The following is a 25743-nucleotide window of genomic DNA, read 5'->3' on the forward strand; positions in this document are numbered from 1 at the left end:
CTCTCTCTCTCTCTCTCTCTCTCTCTCTCTCATACAATAGCATGTGGAATGAACTTACCTGTCAATAAAATTGACACTTAAAAATGAAGCAAATGTATGGAAGTTTAACCATTAGAAAGGTTAACCATTAGAAAGGTTAAACTTCCATACATTTGCTTCATTTTTTAACAGACTGTTTGCCTTTTAGAAAGCTAGCTGAATGTCATCCATGGAGCTTTACATTACTGCGTGAAGTATCATAAATGGAAAATGCAAACAGTATTTCTCATACAATTCTGACCAGTTTAATTTGGTCTATTACTATTAGGACAAAATCAGAGGGAAATGAAAACCTCCTTAGGAAGTGGGCAAAAGCGGGTATCTAGGAAAGCTGGCTTTCTTTCCTAGACATTTTAATACATCAATGTACTAGAGAAAACTTAGAGGACAAAGTATCTTTGACAAATGTGCAAAATGCACTTAATCCTCTTCTTGAATTCAAAGTCAAAGGAAATAGATACATGTGATCCATTAGCATGAATACTAATAGAGTTAGGAACTACATTTGTAGATTCTGAGAGAACAATTTGAGTATTAGGAATTGAATAAAAATGTCATTAGAGATTTCTGAACCATAATGAGTTATCTAAGCCACTAGCTTCCTCCTTCCAGCAAAGGCCTAATGTCTACAAGTAGATTATAAAGGTTCCTACTATGTCAACAAAATGATGTCCTAAATGACAGATATATGAGACTAACTATAAAAATTGTTTCCAGAAAATAGGAAGAAATCCTCCTAGAGTCTATTCAATTTAAAAAATAATTTATCATGCCCCTATATGTAAGTTAACCACGCTAGTCACTACAGGAGAAATAAAGAATCAACCTTAAGCTCCTGACGACTGGGAATTTATAATCTAATAATAAAAAATGAGGCAAATACAAAAATAACTATATAAGTCAGGCATGGTGGGCCACAGCTATAGTCTCAGCCACTGGGGAGGCTGAAGTGAGAGGATCACTTGAGCTCAGTAGTTCAAGGCTGCAGTGAACTAGAATGGTGTCACTGCACTCCAGCCTGGGTGACAGAATGAGAGGTCTCAAAAAATAAAAAATAAATAAATAACTGCAATTTTACATGTATACTATTAAAATACCATAAAGAGGCTTAGAGCAGCACTTTTCAAACTTTAATATATACATGAATTACTGTAAATCATTTATAAAAACATAGATTTTGATACTAAAGGTCTGAGTGATCTAGGAGCTGAGATTCTGCATTTCTAATAAATTCCAGGTGATGATGCTGACGCTGAATTCTGAGTTTCAAAGCATTAAGGTAAAACAGTTTGAAGGCATCAGCCCAAGTAAGTAGAAGGGAAGAAAAGTATAGTCATGACAAGAGATAACAAGGTATTTCAGAGGACTCTTGAACAGATGCGATTTTGAGGAAATGGAAACCAAATGTAAAATGAATCAAGCAAAGAAACGTGCTTTTCTTTTCTTTTTTTTTTTTTTAACTCATGGAGCTTTTAACTTAAGGTAAATCCTAATAATGATTACGTCTATTGTTTTAGAAGAGTTATCTTACATTATCTGCACAGATATAGAAGAATTTTATTAACATGCCATTCGTAATAACTTAGGTGGTTTCTAGACTTTGCAAAGTCGAATACCTTGACACAACTACAATTTTTAAATTAGTGGTTCACACCATGAGCTCAGACAAGAAAGCTCAACAGAAGCTGAAACTTGTAGACCTGGTTCTGGATTATCCCTGATTCTGGTTCATGTCTCCCACTCCCCCACCCTTGGACAAGGCTGCTCCAAATGTTGGCAGCCACATCCACAAGAAGGGAAGCAGGATGAAGAATACAGGAATACAGGGTTCCCCCCGCTTCTTAAGCAGCAAATAACTCTTAATCTCTATATTTTTTCTACTGCTGTGAAATAACTTACTATAAACTTGGAACCTAAGATAATACATATTTTACTATCTCACAGTGTCTGTAAGTCAGAAGTCCAGGCATGGCACAGCTAGAGCTCAGCATCTTACCAGACTGAAATCAATGCAACAGCTGGCTGGCATTCAATTGGAGTTCAGGGTTTTCACCCAAGCTCATTCAAGTTGTTGGAAGAATTCAGTTCCTTGCAGTTCTGGACTGAGGCCCATTTTTCCTTCCTGCAAAGGGCTAGCTCTCAGCTCCTAAATGCCAGTCTCGGCCTAGCCATGCGACACTCTCACAGTGTGTCAGCTTACTACTTGAAAACTACCAAGAAAATCTCTTGCTCCAGTCTGCTAAAATCTGGTCTCACATAATGTAATCATAGGAGTGATAATCCATCACCTTTGCCATTTTCTACGAATTAGAAGCAAGTTACAGGTACTGTTCAACTCAAGCAAAGTAAGTAACCAGGAGGCAGGAATCACTGGGTGTTACCTTGGGGTCTGTCTGCCATAGTCAAGAAACTTGTTTCTCAGAAAGTGTGACATTTAATTGGAAACTAGAAGAATGAACAATCAGTTATGTGAAGGCAGTACACTGAAGAAGCAACCGCTGAGAACAGAAGGAATGGCAGAGAAATGGAAAAGGAGGTAGCCCTCAAAATGCCTACCACCAGCACCCATATCAGATATCTTTTCATTCATTGCTACATGCTAGTAGACATGAACAAAATACATCACATGAATTTTATAAACCCAGCTACCCAAATTTCTCAACCATTTCATACATACCTAAAGAGGTATGCATCAGTGTGAAAGACAGACACAGAAAAAAATACTGTTTCCCTTCCTGGAGTGTCAAGTTTATATCTGGCAAAATTAATAAGTAATTTAAATATCCTTATTTTAAAGACAAATATATTTATAAAATGTGTATATAAATGAATAATACAACATTTAAACTAATTTTTTAGATAAGACCTGAAGACTTAAAGAAATTTCCAGTTTGAGAGTACATTACACATTTTCTCTAGGACTTGAGATTATGCTATTTTGAGTCTACTCTGTACTTTATACCTTATTAAGTATTAATGAGGGAAGAAAACTCACAGGTGAAGACATAAATTTTTAAACACATGGCTGCAAATGTAATGCACATTAGCATGTTCACTGTAGTCTCTGAAGGCAAACCGCAGACTAAACTAATATAAAAACAGTTTAAATATATATATAATATACACACATATGTGCTGTCAGGTATTAATGCCTAAGTTACTGTACTTTACAATTATCCTATCCAATAATTAATTTTCAGGGTGGTGATAAAGGCTTTCTATGTATTTGTTCTGAGTTTAGTTTTTGTTCTTTTCCTTTGAGCTCCTATCCTATGTTCTGTGGCATTAATTGCTAATAGTACTCGAAAATCCATTTTCTCTTTTCTCCTTATTAACAAAATCTTTGCCTGGACACCCTGCACATTCTAAGCTTCTTTGCAGCTAGATGTGGTCATGTGGCCAACTTCTGGTCAATGTCAGCAATGCAGTCCTTAAATGGAAGGGATAGGCCTCCTCTTTTTTTCTTTTCTGACTGGCTAGAATTCAGAGCAGTTGGGGTGCACCATTTTGGATCATGTGAAAGATGGTAATACCTGAAGGATGGTGAATCAATAAGACAGAAAAATCCCAGTATCCCCCAACACAATGGTACTTATTAGTTCTGGGCTGCTTATTAGTTCTGGTTATAAAGAAATGTAAAATTTTTTTCTATTAAACCCTTGTAATGTTGGGTCTTTGTTAGAATAGATCAACCAATGTCCTAACAGAATTTGACAGCCAGAAGTAGTTGCCACCCTAACAGAACCTGTAATATGTGGCATTGACTTGGAGGTTGAACAGCAGATGCTGACAAAACAAACTAAGATGAAAAGCTACTGACTCTTTCTAAGCCACAGCAAAACATTTAGTATGCGTCGGCTACTTCTTGCTGCTCTCAGCAAAGCCCTTCAAGAGAAATAAACACAGCCTAAATAAAGCAGTCTCGTGTAGATATAGAAGGGAATTCAGCTCTACTGAGGAAAGTCCATACCACATACAGCCTGAAATCTAAGTTGACTTTACAGTGGTGCTTTATAGGATTTAACAGCCAGGTTTTTCTACATTCCTAACACAGTTAAAATAGGGAGTTCAGAAGACACAGCCTAAACTGATATAAACTTGGGACCCTAACAGTTTCCAGCCAGACAATGGGAACCTACCCAGAAATCAAAATGGTAAAGGTATTACCTTCTCACCTAAGCATCAAAGATTAAGAAACTGGAGAATTTGCAGAACACAAAGTCCAACAATTTAAATCCTGAATTTTTAGCTGAGGAAAAAAAAAACCCTATCTTTGGCTGTGGTTACTTGCATTTGGAGTTAACCTGCACAAATAGGCAGAAAACTCTGAGTTTTTGAAAGGATGTAGTAGTTACACACACACACACACACACACCAGCTTAGACTGTAAAAGCCTATGATTGTTCAACTCAAAGACAACCTCTCAGGTTCCCTTACATGTACCAGCAGGAAGTCAGCTTTGCAAGCTATCCAACCCCAAGAAAACAGTACACTTTCCAATGCCCACTTTAAATGTGGCCATAGAGAACAACAGACAATAAAGAACCTCCCAAAGGACATAACCAGAACCATGGATAACAAGTGATTTTGTCCTCCCCAAGGACAGTGGGGCAAGCTTGCCCAGGACACTAACAAAGACCTTTTTCTACTACAGGATAAAAATAATCATGATTCCCACATACAGGATTTGACAATTGCTAAGAACAAGTAACTTCTAGGTTTCCTATCTTCCCCCTTTCCAAATGGAGTGTCTTATCCTGCTTCTCCTCTACTGCTATCTTTTGGATGTGTTACCCCACCCCTACTTTTACAGTGGATACAGTATCCATCATATATTGGATCCATATGTGGGGCATTAATAGATGGCAGACAAATTAGATTTCAGATTGGATGTTCCAACCATTAGAATGCACATAAGGACTTGGAGAGAGAACTGACTTTCCATCTCCCAAGTACAGTAAATTATGAGATGGATGAAAGTTGGTAAGGGAGTCAAGATGCTCCATGGATGGAAAAGAGAGTGCACATGACAGTAACTGCTAGATGTCTCCCCAAATGCATGTTCTTTTTCCTCCACAGTAATAGGAGTCTTAGGTAGGTATATGATACCCTTCATCTCCTAACCTCCTTTGCTATAGGTGGTAACGTGTGACGTGACTGAGTTCTGACTAAAAGGCTGCAAGAAGAAAAGTGATGTGTGCTACTTGCAGGTCAGTTCTCAGAATTTGTATGTTTGTCCCCCACAAACTTCTGGTTGAAATTTGATCCTCAATGTTGGAGGTGAGGCTTAATAGGCAGTGTTTCAGTCATGGAGGTGAATCCCTCATAAACAGATTAATACCCTCCATGGCAGGGACGGGAGGCGGTGTGAGTTCTCTATTAGTTCCTGTAAGAGCTAGTTGTTAAAAAGAGCCTGGCACCTCCTCCTTTTTTGCTTCCTCTCTCACCATGTAATCTCTGCACAACGCTGCTCCACTCCACCTTTCATCATAAGTGGAAGCAGTCTGAAGCCCACACCAGAAGCAAATGCTCGTGCCATGCTTCTCGTATAGCATGCAGAATCATGACCAAATACATTTCTTCATACATTACTCAACTTCAGGTATTTCTTTATAGCAACAGAAATGGACTAAGACATTCTCCCTGTTCTTCTTCCTGCTAGGCTGTAAACATGGTAGTTTCCATCCGTACACATTATATCAACATCCTAGGAACTGCAAAGCCGCAAGATAGAAGGAGGCTTAGTCTCCAACACTGCAGATTCCTTACTAGCCCTAGACCAGAATAATAATTTCTATCTTATTTACACATCTGTTGTTTCGGATCTCAGAGCAGCTAAGCCTATATTCTAACTTACACATTATTATAAAACTATGATAAGAAATTTGTTAATTTGTTACAAAGATATATATCTAGAATGGCTTTAAAGCCCTATTTCAACTAAACTTCTGGTTAATTTAGATTGTGACTCACTATGCAAAATCTATGTTTTGTAAAACCATTTACTACCAGATACAGTGCTAAATTACCACTTATTTTAAAAAATAGGAAAACTCTAAACATACTGAAACCTCACTGAAATGAAATGCATTCTGTAATAGAAATTTGTAAACACAGATAAAAAAGCCTTGAATTTAAAACCTGGGAATTGTTTAACCAATGTTAATGTAGCACTTCTTAATATGTAAATTTTTTATTAGTACATATGTTTAAGAGTTTGTTAGAACTGAGACTTTTCATCAGTTAATTTTTCACTAGTTTAAAAAACCCTTTACATTTAAATACCTGTCATACAGCCTAAGAAAGAACTGAGACTTTTCATCAGTTAATTTTTCACTAGTTTAAAAAACCCTTTACATTTAAATACCTGTCATACAGCCTAAGAACAATGAAAAATAATTAATAAAAGACTATTGTACATGTCATTAATGTTTCACAGATCACATATGCTTTATATGTATCTCTAATATACAAAAATTTGCTTTGTCCATGTAACAGTTAGAAATCAATAAAGGGCTACATGGAATCATCCATAACACAAATTTGTTCAAAGGAGCAACATGTAGTATAAGTTAATAAATAATATGCCCCATGGTGAGCTTGCTAGATGTCCTACTTGGCAATTAAAATATAGGCTCCCATGCCTCTATTTTCATTGGATTCTGCTTGCCACTGCCACCAGTCCATAATACCCAAAAACCAAATCACATTTGTGACCAATTTAAACCATAAAAGAACTTTGGAAGGTAGGACATATTAATCAGATATCTTTTCCATTAAGTTCCAAGGCATGCCAAGATTTTGGGACCAACTGAGAGAATGTCCACCTTCTTCCAGGAGCAGTACAGTGTATCCCTATCCATTACTCTTTTGGAGTGCAGAGCATTTTTTTTCTGAGGTATCTATTGTTATGAAGATGGGTATCTTTTAAAAATTTAATTTGCAGTAGTTTCACTAATTTAATTCAGGTTCCATTAATGACTACATATTCTGAAGATTTTTATGTGATTTCTATCCTACAGACTATCCCTCTGCCCCAGACGTGCCGGGTTGTCAAGCAATTTGGGAAGATCTTAACATCTTCCTCTTCTCCCCTATACTACCCCACACTATACACCTTCCCTTCATTCTGTACATTTGTCTGTCTCCCACACACACGTTTAACCAAATTGTGTTTTAGAGGACAGTATTTGCATCTCTGATTCATCTTTGTATCTCTCCCATACACCCAACCTCTTATATCTAGCATTATGCTTTCCAGTAAAACCTTTACAAAGTATGGTTACTCAGATCATTACCATTACATTTTCATAGAAGTGAATGATTTAAATAAGAATTTTTAAAGGAAGAAGAAAATTCTGGTTTAAAAAAACAACAGCACTCAATTTATGCTAATAATAAAGGGGTGAATTGTTCAAGTTTATGCAGAAAAGTAGAGACAAATTGGACTATTGGATATTAGATTTTATTTCCTTGAAGGTAGTCTTCATTCAGGAGACCAAAGTTTATTCAAAAATAAAAAAATGAAAACCTAGGCTCTAAACCTTGCTCTACCACAACATTGTGGTATAAATGTCATTTATGTTTACCAAATTATATTGAAAAGAATATCAATAAGAAGATTATATATAAAGTCATACATACACTGTAATGAATAACCTACAAAAGATATTCAATAAAAACTACTTGACTGATTGCTTTAAAGAAGGAAAGAAATGTATATATTTGTTAGGATTGAAAGAGATTAATAGCATTATTGGAAAAAAACACCAATATATATTATTCAATAAGTGCCTACTACATATGTCAGTCATTTTACATGCATTATTTTTATTCCATACAAGAATCCTAAGAAGTAGGTATTAATTTTACAAGTTTACATGTGACAAAAGTAAAACATTGACAATTAAGTACTAGAGAGAGCCAGAATTCAAGCCACTGCATGTCTTACTCCAAAACCTGTGAGTATTCTCTAGGTTACACTTCCTGCCTAGCCACGGCCCTCACAATACTGGTAATAGTATGATTATTATACTTGAGTAATTATGATTAAAATCATTGAGTATAATTATTATACTGAAGTCAGGATAGAAGGAGCCATAGCCAGAGTCTCAATATAATACATGCTGATCCCATCACTGAAACACAACATAAATCTGGAAGGACAAGTATCCTGTGCAAATCTCTTTGGTTCCTGGGTTTAGACAGAGTTTCAATAACAAGCTCTAATAGCAAGAAATTCCAAATCTATTTGGTTCGTAAGTTTTAGGTAGCAAATAGCAAGTTTGGATACTGAAGGATTCAATTAAAAAAAAAATCACTTCCTGAGTTCACATAGCTAGAGTTCAGTTGACGAGAGATACTATCTGAATGGGTTTTATAGTATGCTTCCTACACATTCTGCACTACATTTGGTGGTGTATACAGAGGAGGTTTAAAACATTTGGTTCACAGCTGGGTGTGGTGGCTCATGTCTGTAATCGCAGTGCTTTGGGAGGCCAAAATGAAAGAATCGCTTCAGCCCAGGAGTTCAAGACCAACCTGGGCAACATAGGGAGACCCCTATCTCAAATATAAAAAATAAATAAAGTAATTTTGGTTCCAAAGAGTTACAATCTACTTGGAGAAACAAGTCTATCACACCTATGTGTAGGTAAAAACACATATTAAATCTACAATCTTGTATGAAGCAAAAGCTAAATGAAATGCTACAAACTGTACTTTTTTAAAAGAAAAGATTGATAAAGATGGAAATAATCACAAAAGCACAAATCAGGGGATAAGATACAGTAAATGCAGAAGGAAAAATCAGCAGGACCTGGGGATTAAAAAAGGATATTTCCAGCAGAGAGGGAGCATCATCGGTTAGAGCTAATTAACAGAGCTTAGAAAAGGCGCTGCCTGGCTTTTCCTGAAAGAGTGACAAGAAGAGTGTGTCATGAAGAATGAAAGAAAGAGTGACAAGAAGATTGTGACATAAATATATGTCTGACTCTTCACACTGTCTGCAGCCACAGCATGCATCAACCATCATTTTCCCAACCCCTGTCTGTATAACTATAAGCCAGTCCTCTCAGGCTGCAGTGATGTGTGTGGTGCTTTTTGCTGTACCTAAGGAAGATGACTATACTCTGTTTGCTCAGCATTTCCTTGAAGGAGCTTTCACAAGAACATTTTCATTTATAACCCAGCGGTCATTCTTTTGTTTCTTTGTGGCAAACCCAGCTCTTGCATACCTTTTGTCAACCACTTACATTTCCCAGAAAGTAAAATAAATGGCAGTTAAATAAATGCAAAGGCCAAAGTGAAGTGCATGCAAGTTAGAAAAGCTTCTTTAGCTCAAAACAAGGAGGTAGTTGGTGCTCTGTTGGCTGGGAGTATTTGTAGCACTGTGCATTCATATGTTCAAGGGATGAGAGAATTCAGCACCATGTGTCACACTGGCTGTCGCTGGCGAGACACTAAAATAAAATTCAGATTGTGGGAAAATAAATAATATAAAGAAGCCATACCAGATGTTTACATAAAACAAGGATCAACATTTTAAAAGAAAATGTTTCTGAAATAAATAGCATTCTAAGGAAACTATGTGTAAGGAACCCAGTTTTTGATCTTCTACAAATCCTTCAGCCCCACCTGCATCACCTCCTAACGTTAGCTGTCTCAGCCTTGCCTGGAGGGAGGGTTGAGTTCCTGGCACTGCACAAGACCGGAAGCAGTTTGGCACCAGACCTGGTCTGACTAGACTCACAATAGCCCTTGTACTTCCCACCATTTCTAGACACAAATGAAGGGCTGTTCCATGGGGCAGCAGGATCTGGCTTTCCAATAGCTTCTGGAAGGACTGAGTAGCAGAACCCAGCAGGGCAGGAGGCAAATGCTAACCAATGGAAGGCAAGAAATAGGAAGAACACACAAATAAATTATCCCCTTTTCCTCCCACCAACAGACTATTCCCAAATGAATGTTTCCATATGGATTATCCAGAGACACCTCTGGAAAATCAGCAGGTCCTGGTGACTTGGCTGTGTTCACAACTCCATTACATGTCACCATGTATTTGCCATTCCGTCTTCTCTGCCTTGCTTCTCCTTCTTCTTTTTTTTTTTTTTTTTTTTTTTTTTGAGATGGAGTTTCGCTCTTGTTACCCAGGCTGGAGTGCAATGGTGCGATCTCAGCTCACCGCAACCTCCGCCTCCTGGATTCAAGCAATTCTCCTGCCTCAGCCTCCCGAGTAGCTGGGACTACAGGCACATGCCACCATGCCCAGCTAATTTTTGTATTTTTAGTAGAGATGGGGTTTCACCATGTTGACCAGGATGGTCTTGATCTCTTGACCTTGTGATCCACCCACCTCGGCCTCCCAAAGTGCTGGGATTATAGGCATGAGCTGCTGCTCCCAGCCTGCCTTGCTTCATTTTTTTTCCTCTCTTCTACTATATACTGTTATTCCCCGCCTTGGTAGAGCATAAGCTTCTAGGAGCTGTTGTCTAGGAAAACCAGTCTAAGATAGGCAGTATTAAATTAACTGAGGCAATTTTTTAATGTTTTCTTAAAAGTATTAAGAGAAAAAGAATAAATTTTTAACTATTTCTGTGCTTGCAGTGAAGAGAAAGGGAACTAATACAGGTTGGACATTTACAATGGGCCTGGCACTGAGGGTAATAACATTACATGAAATAACATCAAAATCACAATTGGGTTTTCATGTAATGTCATTTAACCCTCATAATAAACCATCTAATTTTATTGATGAAAAACAAGGAAATATAAATAGAAATAGGTGGGCTTTTAACTTGTTTAACACCGAGCTCAGCCTAGCAATATAAGCATTGCAGCATGGATTCAGTGTTGCAGTCAGCCAGACCTGGTCAGGCATATTCCAGAACTCAAGTATCTATAATACTAAACCAATCTGCAGGAAATCCATTAGTCCTTCTCATTCTGAATACTTGGTTTCATTTCTTTTTCATTTCTCCATTCAGATGCTAATGAAAGCTCTGTGGCAGCCAGCACTTTTTCTAAGCCAGTTCTTCTGAAAGTTTTGCAGAGCATGCAATACATAGGTCATCTTCACATCAAATGCTGCAATCTTTGTCCGTTTACCATTTTGAAGCAGAAAACCTGTTGAATTTCACCTAATTTAAACTACATTTTCTTTAACCAAATCTTTAAAGAAACTGCATGTGGTTCTATCCAAGCAATCCCTCTTGCTGCTTTTGGCAAACTTCTTTATAAATAATTAGATGTAAATAAAACATTGGCTTGCATTTTCATTAATTTTGCTGTAGATTTACAGAATAATCACAAACACTTATATACACATAATATGTACCAGGCACTAATTCACATAATTTACATTAGTTCACTCATTCAATCTCAAGACTTGAAAAGATCTTGAAAATCTTAGAATACAATCCCAGTGACTGCTTAAATCCCCTCCATGATAATGTCACAAGAATATACTTCATTGAGTAGAAGAGCTCCCACACTGGAGTCAGAAAACCTAGATGTACTACTTTTCGTCAGGTGATTATGTAATATTTGCATGGCACTTTCAAGTGTCATTTCCTTTGAGTCTCACAGTGACCTTACATATAGTTACAGCTCTGAAATCTTCATCTCCCTCCTAATCACTTTTCTAAAGAAGTGATGAGGTAGAGTCCTGAAACCCCCATAGATACTGAAGGACAACTAAACTGTCTTTACCACATCTCTGCTCTTCCTGCACCAATCCCTAGTTCCATTAAGAAGAAATGCCAGTCTTCCTAGCCTTCATCTCCCTTACCTATCTCACATCTAATCCATTATGAAGATCTTACTGTGTCTGTGTAAAATCTCTCAAATCATCTTCCCTATCCCAACTATTAGCTCAGTTCAGTGTGAAGGCTTCTTCTGCCATGTTTCCATAGCACCCTGTACATAACATTTTCATTACAGCAATCTGTCTAGCTCTGTATTTTCTGTGTTATAGGAGCATAACCTATGTCCTCAGTTATAAAAATCACCCACTTTGGCCAGATGTGGTGGCTCATGTCTATAATCCCAGCACTTTGGGAGGTGGAGGAGGGAGGATCAGCTGAAGTCAGGAGTTCAAGACCAGCCTGGCCAACATGGTGAAACCCCATCTCTACTAAAAATATGAAAATTAGCCAGGCATGATGGCAGGTGCCTATAATCCCAGCTACTCAGGAGGCTGAGGCAGGAGAAACCCTTGAATCTGGGAGGTGGAGGTTGCAGTGAATCAACATCACACCACTGCACTCCAGCCTGGGTAATGAGAGTGAGACTGTTTCAAAAAGAAAAACTACCCACTTTCTTTTTCTTCCTTCCCCACCACCTCACCTCTTCATTCCTTCCCTCTCTAAACACCCCACTCACTCCAGTAACACATACTTATCTAATTATGCTCTAAAGAAATTCCAGAGGCTAATCTTGAAACAAACCAGCCACAGGGCCCCTGTGGAATCCTTCTCTTAGGGGGAGTCACAAACAAGTAGTCCACCATCATTGGGACAAACTCAACATAATGCCAACCTGACCTCTGGACCAGTGATTACCTAAGATAGCCATCAGAACAAGACACAGAGACCCTGCACCCTGTACCACTCCCACATATCTCCACATCAAGTTGCCCTTTAAAAACCCTATAGTCAATTTTAAAATTTAAGATGGTACTTTAGAATGCTTTTTGGTTTGCTGGGTCTCTGATTAAACCCTGCTTTTCCTCCCACCAACCCTCACCTCTTGTGTTTGGCTTTTAAGCTGTGAGCAGCCAAATCTGGGTTCGGTTATACCATGAGATCCCTGAGGTCAGCAAGGGTTTTCATCTTTTATCTTCAGCACAAAGCAACAGTCAAAACTTACTAAATGTGGAAGTGAATGAATGAATAACTCAACAATTGATCTTACTAAATAAAACTTTATATTTTTATATCCCTAAGCAGGAAGCATAATGTTTTCCTCAGATCATGAATTAAAATGGTTAAGAAATAATTATATGGATACACACATATATATACTTGTGCTCTAAATTATTACATAATAGAAATTGAGGGGTCCTGAAAGATCACTTATTCTAACTCCCTCATTTTATAGAGAAGAAAAGTCAAGCCAGGAGAGACGAAGTAATTTGCCCAAGTTCCCAAGGGGAAGATATATGCAATGTTTTTGTCTAGACATAGAAATATGTAAATATTTACAGCATTATTCAAAATAACCAAAAACTCAGCACAATGCAACTATTTATCAATTGGTGAGTAAATGAAGTGTAGTATAACTACACAATGCAATACTGCTCTGGAATAAAAAGGAGTGAACTACTGACACATGCAACAATGTGAATAAACCTCAAAAACATAATGCTAAGGGAAACACACCAAACTCAAAAAACTAAACAAATATTGTATGACTTTATTTAAAAAATTTCTAGAAAATGCAAAATTATATAGATACAAAACAGGATCTATAGTTGCCTGAGACTATTAATAAATACAAGAGAACTTCCTGAGAAGTGTTTTAAAACTGGATTTTGATGATGGTTGCACAACTGTATCAATGTACTAAATATTTGCATTGGGTGAACTTTATGGTTTATAAGTTTATACCCCAATAAAACTGCTAAAATACTTGTTTTGGTTCTTTATAATGTATAGCATAATGTTTGTGTTCAATAGATTTTTTTTTTTATTTGAAGAACCAGAACTGATGGGAAATCATACTAAATTTTCACTTTAAATTATAATGTCAACAGCAGTGTTTTCCAAAATATAGTCAAACACATATCAGACTAATATTGAGAGCTAGGTAAAACTGTACTCCCACTTCTACCTCCATTCTTAGCCCCCATCCAAACCACTCCCCATACTGCTGATTCACCTTAATCAACTCTATTTTTTTCCACAGTTTTTATCACCCTCTAATATATTATACAATTAATATATTTAAGATGTGATTGCCCTTTTTCCAGCAGTGACTCCCAAGGCTCCAAGACAGTAAGTACTGACATATTCCTATGATCCAGAACAGTTCCTGGCACATACTGTAGGTACTCAGGCATTTGCTGAATGAGTGAAATTTAGGTTCCTGGGCTTCATCGGAGAGGCCAAATAGACTGTTGGAGTAGTAGGGCCCTGGGATCTACATCTTCACCAGTTCCTCCAAATAATAACACTAACATTTAAATCCACTGGCCTACAGAGTCTAGCTCTTCACACTTGGCCATAGCAACTCAAGTGGTGGCAAAAATAATCTAATGACAGGAACTATCCAGAAATGTGTAAATAGCTAAATACAGAGCTTACAGACTTAACATAATGGTAGATGAAGTGAAAAACAAATTCCTCAGATTATGAGTATGACTTACCATGTTTGGCCTCAACCACAGATACCCGCACAAATCTGACACAATATTCTTAGCCAGACTTTTAAATTGTATCCCCAGGGACTCTTATATAGCCACAAGTCAAACTGACATCTAAAAAGGATTGTTCTAACTGTAATTCTGTCTGCAAACTCAAAGTAACTAACGCATTCTTATTATCTATGGTACCAACAATGTTGTATACAGCATGCTAAATACGCACTTGAGTATTCTAGGAAATTTACACTCTACATTTAAAAAACCATCATAGGGAGAAAGGACATTGAATCTTGGATTCAAGTGGCCATCTTTAGTACTGTATGAGAAAGTTCTTTTACATGAACTCATACACAGAGATATAAAGACACAAAAAATAGGCTGGGCATGGTGGTTCATGCCAATAATCCCAGCACTTTGGAGGCTGAAGTGAGAGGATCACTTGAGCTCAGGAGTTTGAAACCAGCCTGGGCAACACAGCAAAATCTCATCTCTACTAAAAATTTTAAAAGCTAAATAGGCATAGTGGCATGAGTCTGTAGTTCCAGCTACTCAGGTGGCTGAGGCAGGAGGATTGCTTTAGGCTGGGAGATCAAAAAGAAAATCAAAGTACTTGAAGAGACCCAAAAAAATACACATAATTTGTATTTATAGCCTACCTTTCAGACATGTTTTTCATTTTTCTTGTTTATCTTTTCAGGATTTATTTATTATTTTTTTTTTTGGAAACGAAGTCTCACTCTGTCACCCAGACTGGAGTACAGTGGTGCAATCTCAGCTCACTGCAATCTCCACCTCCCAGGTTAAAGCAAGTCTCCTGCCTCAGCCTCCTGAGTATGTGGGATTACAGGCATACACTACCATGCCCGGCTAATTTTTTAGTAGAGATGAGGTTTCACCATACTGGCCAGGCTGGTCTCGAATTCCTGACCTTGTGATCCACCCACCTCGGCCTCCCAAAGTGCTGAGATTACAGGTGTGAGTCACCGTACCCAGCCTTCAGGATTCTTACAGTATAGTCAGTGACTCTACTCTTTGCTTTAGAGTCATAGATTTTCCATGACATAAGAGCCATCTAAGAAACATTTTGGTAGAAAAGAAATCTAAAAAAACAATAAGGTGGTTTTTTCCTGTCTGTAAGAAGCTTACCTTTATTCCATTATATTTATCCATCAAATCTTACATTTTGCTCATTTTAGCACTCCCTATATATAAATGTTTTCATTTCATTATGATAACCAAGATGAAGGAAATGGAATATTGTAGAAATGAACTATTTGAGAAAGAAGCAGAACAGACATGCTTTAACTTCAGCGAGTTGAAATGTGGGGAACTTGCCTTTTCAAGCACTGTCAAAATTCAAATTTCTTTATTTTGTGCCAATCACTTGAATCACTGACAGTATTTCATGAACAGTCATTGATCATTCCCCAGTTTAAGAATGGCATCTTTCAACATTCTGAGAGCTAAATTTAAGATGAAATACAGCTTAGATGCCTCCAATGCTAACCAAATATTTTAGGAGTTCATGAATTCACTTATTTGCCCTATATTTTCTGAGCACTAAGCTAGATGCCTAGGGCACAAGATGATTATAAACAAGCAAGAAATAGAAGCATGAAAAATAATTGTCATTCTGTTTAAATAATGGAGCCTTGTATGAAGCTTATCAGTGGTAAAAAGGGAGAGTAAAAAAAAAAAAAAAAAGAAAAAGAAAAAACAACATTCAAGAAGGTGACCCCCGCAAAAAAATTCCACTTGACTCTGAGTCCAGAATACCATCATCTCTCTTAAGTTACTATGATGGCCTTCTTTAACTATATTCCTTACTTGTAATCTCGCTGGAGCTATTACCTCTCCCCCAATGCATTCTCCAGACAACACCCATTATTGTATTTCTACAACATTTATCTAATCCAGTCACCCCATATTTTAAAATCTTCAGTGGCTTACCATCAACTTAATAGGACAAAAGCCAAACTTTCTCATGTTATGCAATCCTGAAGGCTGGATGCAGTGACTTACCTCCATCAAATATACATATCCCTTTTCTACAAATCCAATTTATCTCCAAAGTCCAGATGATGACCTCCCCAGCACTGCAGCCCACATTGACCTTTTCCTTCTCTGAATTCCTACAGCATTTATTGGCTTTATGACTTATTCTGTGCAAAATCCTATTTTGCCATACATTGCCCTTTCCTATTTCTGGAATGTATTTGTTTTCCCATATAAATTGTAAGCTCTTCAATCTCAAAACCATTCCTTGTACTTCTTTTGGAAAGACCATAAACTCCACAAATACTTGTTGAATACACAATAACTACTATAAAAATCATTCATTAATGGATTTATCAGGGAACCACAGCTCAAAAATGTTAACTAAAGGTAATCATCCTTCTCTCGAGTAAACATTAAGAAAGTATATTTATTATATTCTTAATTCTTTCACATGATAAAATGTTCCCTGACAGCCAGGTTAGCAGTTTTGTAGCTGGGGACCTCAGTTTTAAAAATATTTTTTATCATCCACTTTACTTTTCTTCCTTCCCTTCCTTCCTACCCCTGTGTTTCTTCCCTCTCTAGATACTGTCCCAAGAAATTTCAGAGGCTAATCTTGAAACAAACATGGAGCCCCTGGTGAATCTTCCTGCTTAGGGGTAGTCAGGAACAATTAGTCCACCATCATAGGGCTGAAGTGAAAACAATGCCAACCTAACCTCCAGACAGGGGATCACCCAAGATAGGCATCAGAACAAGGCACACAGTTCCTGCACCCTGCACCACTCCTGCATGTCTCCCATAACAAGCTTCCCTTTAAAATCCCTTAAATTTTCAGATTTAAGTTGGTCCTTTAGAATGCTAGTTTACCATCTTCTCAGGTTGCTAGCTCTCTGATTAAACCTGCTTTTCCTCCCAGCAAACCCTGCCTCTAATATATGGCTTTTGAGAGGCAAGCTGCCAAATCTGGGTCCAATTACACTTTCATAACCTTTTCAGGCAAAATCTTTATGCCTACACTATTTTTTAATAAAGAGTCCCACTACTTCGTATCTCTAAGGAAATCATTTAGCTCCCTCATTCATTCAACAAATATTTATTGAACACATACTATGTGTCAAGCACTACAGAAAGAGCCCTGAATAAAACAGATAAAGTGCCAATTCTCAAAGAGCTTAGAGTCTATTGGGTCAGTACATAGTATGTCTAACGGTGATAAGAGTGATGAGAAAACTAAAGCAAAAAGGGAATTAGAGGGTCAGGGTTGAGGGCACAATTATGTTGCTCTTTTATATGTGGTAGTCAGGTAAGGTCTCACTGCCATGAGACGATATTTCAGGTAATACTTGAGCAAAGGCTTGAAGAAAGAGAGGGAGCCATGCAGATATCTGGAGTAAGAGGGTTACAGAAAGAGAGGGAACCACAACTGCAAATGTCCTATAATGTGAATTTGGTTTTAAAAACATGTAATTCTGCTATAGAAGATTAATAGGTATACAGTTTACAAGACTTAGGTAACACTTTTAAAATGTGTTACCATAGAAAAGTAGTCAGTAAATAAGTAGCTTGTGAGTCAGGCAGAATTCATAAGATGCATTGGGTATAAAGGTAAATTCAGTCAGCCCTCTATGTCCCCAGGTTCCACATCTTCATATTCAACCAACCAAGGATCAAAAATACTCAAAAAATTAAAAATAACACAATAACAAAAACAAAAAGAGACAAATTTCTATTTTTCAGTTTTTATTTTTTTGAAACAGAGTCTAGCTCTGTCACCCAGGCTGGAGTACAGTGGTGTGATTAAGACTCACTGCAACCTCCACCTCCCAGATTCAAGCAATTCTCCTGCCTCAGCCTCCTGAGTAGCTGGGATAACAGGCGAGCACCACCACGGCTGGCTAAGTTTTGTATTTTTAGTACAGACAGGGTTCCACCATGTTGGTCGGTCTGGTCTTGAACTCCTGACCTTGTGATCTGCCTGCCTCAGCCTCTCAAAGTAATGGGATGACAGGCATGAGCCACTGTGCCCAGCCCAAATTTTTAAAATACAGTATAATGTCAGAGCAGTGGCTCATGTCTGTATTCCTCACACTATGGGAGGATGAGGCAGGAGGATCACTTGAGCGCAGTAGTTCAAGACCAGCCTAGGCAACACTGAAACCCCATCTCTACAGAAAAATACAAGGTGGGCACGGTGGCATGCACCAGCAGTCCCAGCTACTCTGGAGGCTGAGCTGGAGCACCACTTAAGCCAAGTAGGATGAGGCTACAGTGAGGCAAGATTACAGCAAGTTTCCAGCAAAAGAAAATGTAGTATAACAATTATTTATGTAGCATTTATATATTATGTATTATAAGTATATATAATATATACATATATATATTATGTATTATAAGTAACCTAGAGATGATTTAAAGTATATGTGGGGATGCGAGGATATATGCAAATATTATGCCATTTTATGTAAGGGATTTGAGCATCCACAGATTTTGGTACCCACAGGGGGCAAGGAGGTGGGGCTGGAACCAATTAGGGATACCTTGGGACATTTGTAGTTAATAAGTCTAGTATCTATCCCTAAATAGAGACAGAACAGAAGAACCAAGAGAAAGTTACATTGATGAGGCACTAAATATGTAAAAAGCACCTAATATTTATGAAGTTGTAAATATAATGAGGTATCTGATGCATTTAACATTCATAATACATAATATGAGATATATGAGGCACTCTATATGCATGAGGTCTTAATTTGGTTATCCCACATCTTCTCTCCCCAGGTAATAAATAAAACCCAAAGCTGCTCAGCAGGCTAATTGGCAAGCTACAGCTGAGGCCAGGCATGCTTGCCCCTGGGTCTCTCTGATAGAGCCCTAGGCATCTTCCATCTGATTGGGCCTCTCACTCACCTCAATTCTGATCCTCTCTGCTGATAATTGGCCCTGCTGAAAAGATGGATTTCACATTTCTGACAACCAGAGCCAGAAAGCATTTATTTACTAAAAGTTGAATTTATTTTACGCCTTACTGAACTAAAGGGAAAGAAGGGGGATAAATTGCCATCACCACTTATATATTTACTCCATTTACCACTTGTACCTCATGTGTATAACATTGACACAAAACTCCTTGCTAGTGAGTGAAAGCACTAATACAGAAACAAAGCAGAGAGAATGCTACACAAAAAATTATTCCTGGTTCTAGTGAAAATCCCTAGTCCCAAGACTATAAAGCTATTTTCCATTGTTCACAATTTTTTTTTTTTACTTATGGCTGAAAGTTATTAATGCTCAGCTTCTACTTTAGGTGATGAGAAGAGTTGAGAGTCCAAGATCTTTTAAATACCAGAAAGGGAGAGTCTTTTTTTTCCCTTAAACTTTTATTTTATGTTCCAGGGTACAAGTGCAGGATGTGCTGGTTTGTTACAAGGTAAACGTGCCATGGTGGTTTGCTGCACAGATCAACCCATCAACTAGGTATTAAGCCCAGCATCCATTAGCTATTCTTCCTGATGCTCTCCCTCAACCCCCAATGGGCCCCAGTGTGTGTTGTTCCCCTCCATGTGTCCATTTGTTCACATCGTTCACCTCTCACTTATATTCTCACTGAATATACAGTGTTTGGTTTTCTGTTCCTGCATTACTTTGCTGAAGATAACAGCTTTCATCTTAATGATAGTCTGGATAAAGAAAATGTGGTACATATACACCACAGAATACTATCCAGACATAAAAAGAAAGAAAAAGGTCTTTAACTGCTGCTACTTTCTTGCTAATTCCAGCAATGTGCTGATAGTGTCAAGAACTATCACTAGGTCCAGAAATAGAGAAAGGCTGATTTAGGCTGAGGTTCTAGTAACTATCTTATTTTTAACCAAAACAAAAGAGAGACATGTACTGCCAGGATGTGTAGTTCTGATAGTGCATCAGAAATCAGGACAAAAAATCTAAAGCAGAAAATGACCAATTATACCAAAGGAGAAAACCATCTTCTGCTGAGGTTTCACAAAGGTTCCTGGAGACAGGTGACTTTTATACAATTATACTCATGGAAGCCAAACTAGAAGATTAATTTAATCCAAGAGAATAAATATTGATTGAACATCCACTCACTGAAAACCCCCATGTTTGACACTTGTAAGACACAGAAGTAAATAAGCTGTTTACCTTCACAGACTCTGCATTTAAAAGAATACAGACATGTTCCTTTAAAAATGGAAGACAAAATAAGTACCACAAAAGAGAATCATAAGTGCTCTAGGAACCAAAAAGAACTGCTGCCAAAAGGAAATGAGGTAAAGGCCAGACAGTATATAATAAGCAAAGAAAAACAGAAAATTCAGAAGGAATACTAACAGTAGAAACCTGCAGTTTTCAAAAGAGCTAAAAGATTAGAGAAGGATACAGAAAACAGAACTTGTTTCCTGGTCAAAAGCAACAAAAATAATGAATGGAGAAATGGAGCAGTAAGGAAACAAAATTCTCAGAGTAAGTTCTTTACCTAATTGCCTTGTCTTTTAAAAAGGCAATATTTGGGGGAAAAAATTCTGGGCTAAAAAATGCTTTAGATGAAATTTTAGTATGCCAAAGATTAAAGGGTGTTCATAATAAAATGTTATCAACAACAGTAAAGGCCAAGTTCCCATGATTCTGCAGATACTTACTGAGGCAAAATCACAATGTGACCAGAAAGAACTTCAAAGTGCATGGGCGGAACACTTGGCGAAGCACCAAAAACTGTATCAAAACCAGTGCCCAGAACATCTATCGAAGGCATGTCTTCATGAGAAGTGTTTAGTGTTGCCGCCTCTTAAATTCTTCTCCAACCTTTTCAAGGAAAAGTATTTTGATAGACATTTGCCTTTTAGAAATGGGATTTGATGATTGGTAATGAATGCACTTAACAATATATGTAATATTTTTTAAAAAGGAGAACTGTAGAAATACATGAAAACCACAGCTTATCCAAAACTCATTTGAACCACTGATTCACTATGATTCCTTACCAAACTAGTTACAAATTGCAAACATGCAGAGAAATAGACTAAATACACAGCATACATGCATTCTTCCTACTCCTGCCAGGCAGGAAAATTAAATATATTGACAAAACAAAAATGAAATCAAGCAAAACTGTGGCCTATCAAAACTGCGTATTTGGACATTTTGGGTAATTGTCAAAAGATAATTTGGCTCTAAGATAAAAGGGGGATTGTGCCTCTTTGGAGATTTTATACAATTAGAAAGTGACACCAAAAAATTTATTTCATATTACACAAAAGGATATCTTCTAAACATACAGCAGAACAGTAAAAATCTTTCTGAGCCACCACAACAACTTGGGTAGAGCAGGAGTTGGTCAATATCTTTTTAGAAAGAAAGGCAAGGAGAAAGCCATAATAGTAGTTTAAAAGTTTGTTAGGTTTAGAAACATTTTTCTAAGATGTTCTCTAATGTGTTCTAAAGTATTTCTACAATAAATAGTATACTAGTCTTGGTGGCTCATGCCTATAATTCCAACTACTCAGGAAGCTAAGGTGGGAGGATTGCTTGAGGCCAGGAGTATGAGACCAGCCTAGGCAACATAGCAAGATCCCTGTCTTGTACATATCTATACTCATCTATAAATAATTTTTAAATAATAAAATAAGAGGAGCCCCTTTCTCCTCTACTTAGAATTTAATTTTACCCAGTAACATACATTATATCAAACTTGTCCCCCTGCAGCCTGTAGGCCACATGCAGCCCAGGATGACTTTGAATGGGGCCCAACACAAACTCATAAACTTTCTTAAATCATTATCAGGTTTTTTTTTGGCATTTTTTTTTTCTTTAGCTCATCAACTATTATTAGTGTTAGTGTATTTTATGTGTGGCTCAAGACAATTCTTCTTCTTCCAATTGACCCAGAGAAGCCAAAAGACTGAATACTCTTGCAATATATTTACTGGGAAAAAAAAAAAAAAACCCTATATACAACTAAAAACTGTAAAATACATCAAAACACATTGCAAGACAAGAAATTACTACCATCATATGATTGTTGTGCTGCTTCATGAAGCAGTATTTGGCATCTGCTTGTGAGAGCTGGCACTACATGAACTCATGATTCAAGAATGTGTGTCATCCCTACTTAAAAGTCCCAGTAATAAACCTTTCCCACTTTGAGACAAAAATACACATCGAAAACCTTTAAACACCCCTTGACAGAAAAAACCTAAAAGTCATTCGTTTACCCATTCGATCATTCATCAAATAATGAATACCTGGGTGCTCTATGCAAAATAGTAGACTAGACAATGAGAAAACCAAGATATATAATACACAGTATATGCCCTTATGAAATTCACAGTCTACAGTTTGGAAGACAAAGCATGTTCACTCTCTAAAAATGCCAAAATCTAATCAGCATACTAAATTTTTAATTAGAAAAAATTTGATCATTTCTGATGATACATATGTATATACATGTAAGTGTGACATATATACACAGACGTATTTAAACAAACACACATGTTTTTTAACTCTTCAATTTTACATAACTTATATAGTTTTATATGGAAAAAGCACAGGCCTGGAAGTCAAGACTTATCTTCTAGTGAATCTCAGCTGTTTATTAGCTATGTGACCTAGGGCAGGTTACTTAACTTTCATTAGCCTGTTTCTCAGTGCATGAAATGAAAGTAATAATACCTGTTTTACCTACCTTACAGGCTTTTTATGAAGATAAAATGACAATAGATGTAATAGTGACTATTAAACTGCAGAACTCTACACAAATATATGTTATTACAATCCAAAACATGAGAACTCATTATTTTAACTTTCAAACTATTAAAATAGCTAGAATACTTTCATGTAAGTTTTTAAGTAAAACAATTTCAGCTTAGTAGCAGTCTTATTTCTTTTAAGACTACGTTGAAGACAATGAAAATTAAGTTAATGTTGAAATTAATGTTGAATTAATATGAATTAAAACTGATTAATGTTAAAGAACTGCTACCTGCCAAAAGTTTCTCAAAGGACCAAATGCATCTTAATCACCTGGACTGATTAATCACATAGACTGGTAATTCTGAATTTTAGTGGGTTTAGGAATCCACAAATCTATCAAGCACCCAGGAGATTCTTTTCATTTTTATTCATTCATTTTATAGACAGAGTCTAACTATGTTGCCCTGGCTAGAGTGCAGTGGCTATCCACATGCACAATCACAGCACTCTACTACCTCCAAGTGTACTATGGCCTCCCAGACTCAAGTGATGGTCCTGACTCAGCCTCCCAAGCAGCTAAGGTAAGAGGGATGTGTCGCCATGTCTAGGTCTAGGAGATTCTTAGACACACTAAAGTGTAAGAGCCACTGACATATGGTGAAAGACTACCTCTTCCAACTGATCTTAATAACAAATAAGAAAATAATGCTGACTTGATTAGAAATAAAAATAATGTGGAATAATTACTGTATTTTCCAGGTCCTCTAAAAATATTTTTTAATAAAAAAGGATAACATATTTGGGGTATTCATTTCACTAATGTAAATAGTGCTTAAGATAATCTGAGTTGTTATTCTTTTTCATAACTAAAAAATACATCCATAAGCCATTGAGAAACATATAGTAATAATTAGGGACATTAAATATAAAAATCCTCCTTTCCCTTGAGTTAATAAATGTTTAACATAAATGCCATCTACTTGCAATGTAATACTACCATCATGTTTCATTATATACATAGCAATGTAAAAATACATAATCATAATCAATGCAAATATGCTTTCCACAACTTAATGGTAAATGAGACTTCTAACATATTCCAAAACAGAATTTCAGATAAATACTATATCAAGAAAATGATGGAATTTTAAGAGTTCTTTGTCTTGACAAATTAAATATAAAATTAGTGATACCTTCATACTATTTCAGCAGTGTCAACACTATTTCAAATTGTATACACTCCTTGCTAAACTAAAGCAAATTTCAAATGTACAATGTTAAACAAATTCTGTCTATGGAAAGTAAATTTTCCTAAGGCTTTTCTTTTTTTCAAACTAAAAGATACATAGTAGATACCCATTAAAGTGTACAATGGAGAATTTAAAGCTATTCATGTGGTAAAAACATATTTGAAAGCCAGATGGTATGGCTCAGGCTTGTAATCCCAGCACTATGGGAGGTCAAGGCCCACGGATCACCTGAGGTCAGGAGTTCAAGAGTAGCCTGGCCAACGTGGTGAAACGCTATCTGTACTAAAACTATAAAAATTAGAAATTAACCAGGCATAGTGATGGGCGCCTGTAATCTCAGCTACTGGGGAGGCTGAGGCAGGGGTATTGCTTGGACCTGGGAGGCAGAGGTTGCAGAGAGCCAAGATTGCGTCATTACACTCCAGCCTGGGTGACAAGAGAGAAACTCCATTTCAAAATAATATATATAATGTATACACACACACACACACACACACACACACACACACATATATTTAAGAATTTATTTTTTAATTTAATATTAAATGCTATTTTTAAAGAGATTAACTAGAAAAATATATGCAATTTATTTTTCAAAAATGTATTTTTGCCAAAATAATTACAACATTTAAAAAATGTCTTTGTAAGAAAAATTTTGTTTATGTAAAACAAATTTACAGTCTTTTGTAAAACTGTTGCCATCTTACAGTAAAACTACAGTGGAGAAAATATTTAACTAGTAACAGTCAAATAAAGCACTGTTAAAAAGTTTCATATAGTTCTTTAAACACTGGTTATATTAACATTTAAGAAACAAAAACCTACACACACTTTTCCTTGCAGCTGCTTTATAAAAGTGTATATAAAGTTCCAAAACAAACTACTGAAAAAAGCCCTACATTATTGTTGCAAATTTCTTCCTAACAGACATTTCTCTGTTTGAAACAGAAGGCTGCCTGTTCACTGAAATGACTAAAAACACGAAGTTGGTCATTCTTAACTAGGCTATAAGAAAAAAATATGCAATAAGAAAAATAATAAGTCACTCAGTAGTAGACAAAATAGTAACAGGACAGCTACAAACCCATCATTATATGTGTTACTAACATTTTATTTTGTGTAGAAGAAAATTTCCCTTTTAGCTGTAAAGCGTGTCTTTGAATGTTTCCTTCCTTGCCACCTTTCATGTTCAAGTCAAAGAAAGCTTAAAACATTCATAAAATATCTGTAAATTTCAACCAAAATTTGAAGTAACAGAACAGAATCTGTTTAAAAAAAAAAAAGTGAACAAACAAAACATATTACTCTCTTCTCTAAGAGTACCCCACTTTGCCCCACAAAAAAACAAACACAAAATAATGCTTTCAAGTTTTAACAAAT

The 25743-nt window shown here is 36.7% G+C and overlaps 1 protein-coding gene and 2 long non-coding RNA genes across 16 annotated transcripts in view; 1 reads left to right on the forward strand and 2 right to left on the reverse strand.

The window, feature by feature from the left end:
- Window positions 1–24347, reverse strand: part of LOC116530294 — a 26279-nt gene extending 1932 nt beyond the window's left edge. Inside the window, exons 1-3 of the long non-coding RNA XR_004259929.1 lie at window positions 24335–24347; window positions 10628–10637; window positions 7175–7180 (exon numbers count right to left, since the gene is read on the reverse strand). This is a non-coding gene — a long non-coding RNA (uncharacterized LOC116530294). The remainder of the gene's footprint in view (window positions 1–7174; window positions 7181–10627; window positions 10638–24334) is intronic.
- Window positions 1–25743, reverse strand: part of KIF21A (kinesin family member 21A) — a 153017-nt gene that overhangs the window by 90795 nt on the left and 36479 nt on the right. The gene's annotated exons all lie outside the window — the stretch shown is intronic.
- LOC116530293 overlaps window positions 8984–25743 on the forward strand; it is a 29908-nt gene continuing 13148 nt past the window's right edge. Inside the window, exons 1-3 of the long non-coding RNA XR_004259928.1 lie at window positions 8984–8996; window positions 21330–21336; window positions 22767–22775. This is a non-coding gene — a long non-coding RNA (uncharacterized LOC116530293). The remainder of the gene's footprint in view (window positions 8997–21329; window positions 21337–22766; window positions 22776–25743) is intronic.

This window comes from Sapajus apella, unplaced genomic scaffold (genome assembly GCF_009761245.1).
Source record: "Sapajus apella isolate SASKATOON/1434 unplaced genomic scaffold, GSC_monkey_1.0 scaffold66, whole genome shotgun sequence".
Lineage (NCBI taxonomy): Eukaryota > Metazoa > Chordata > Mammalia > Primates > Cebidae > Sapajus > Sapajus apella.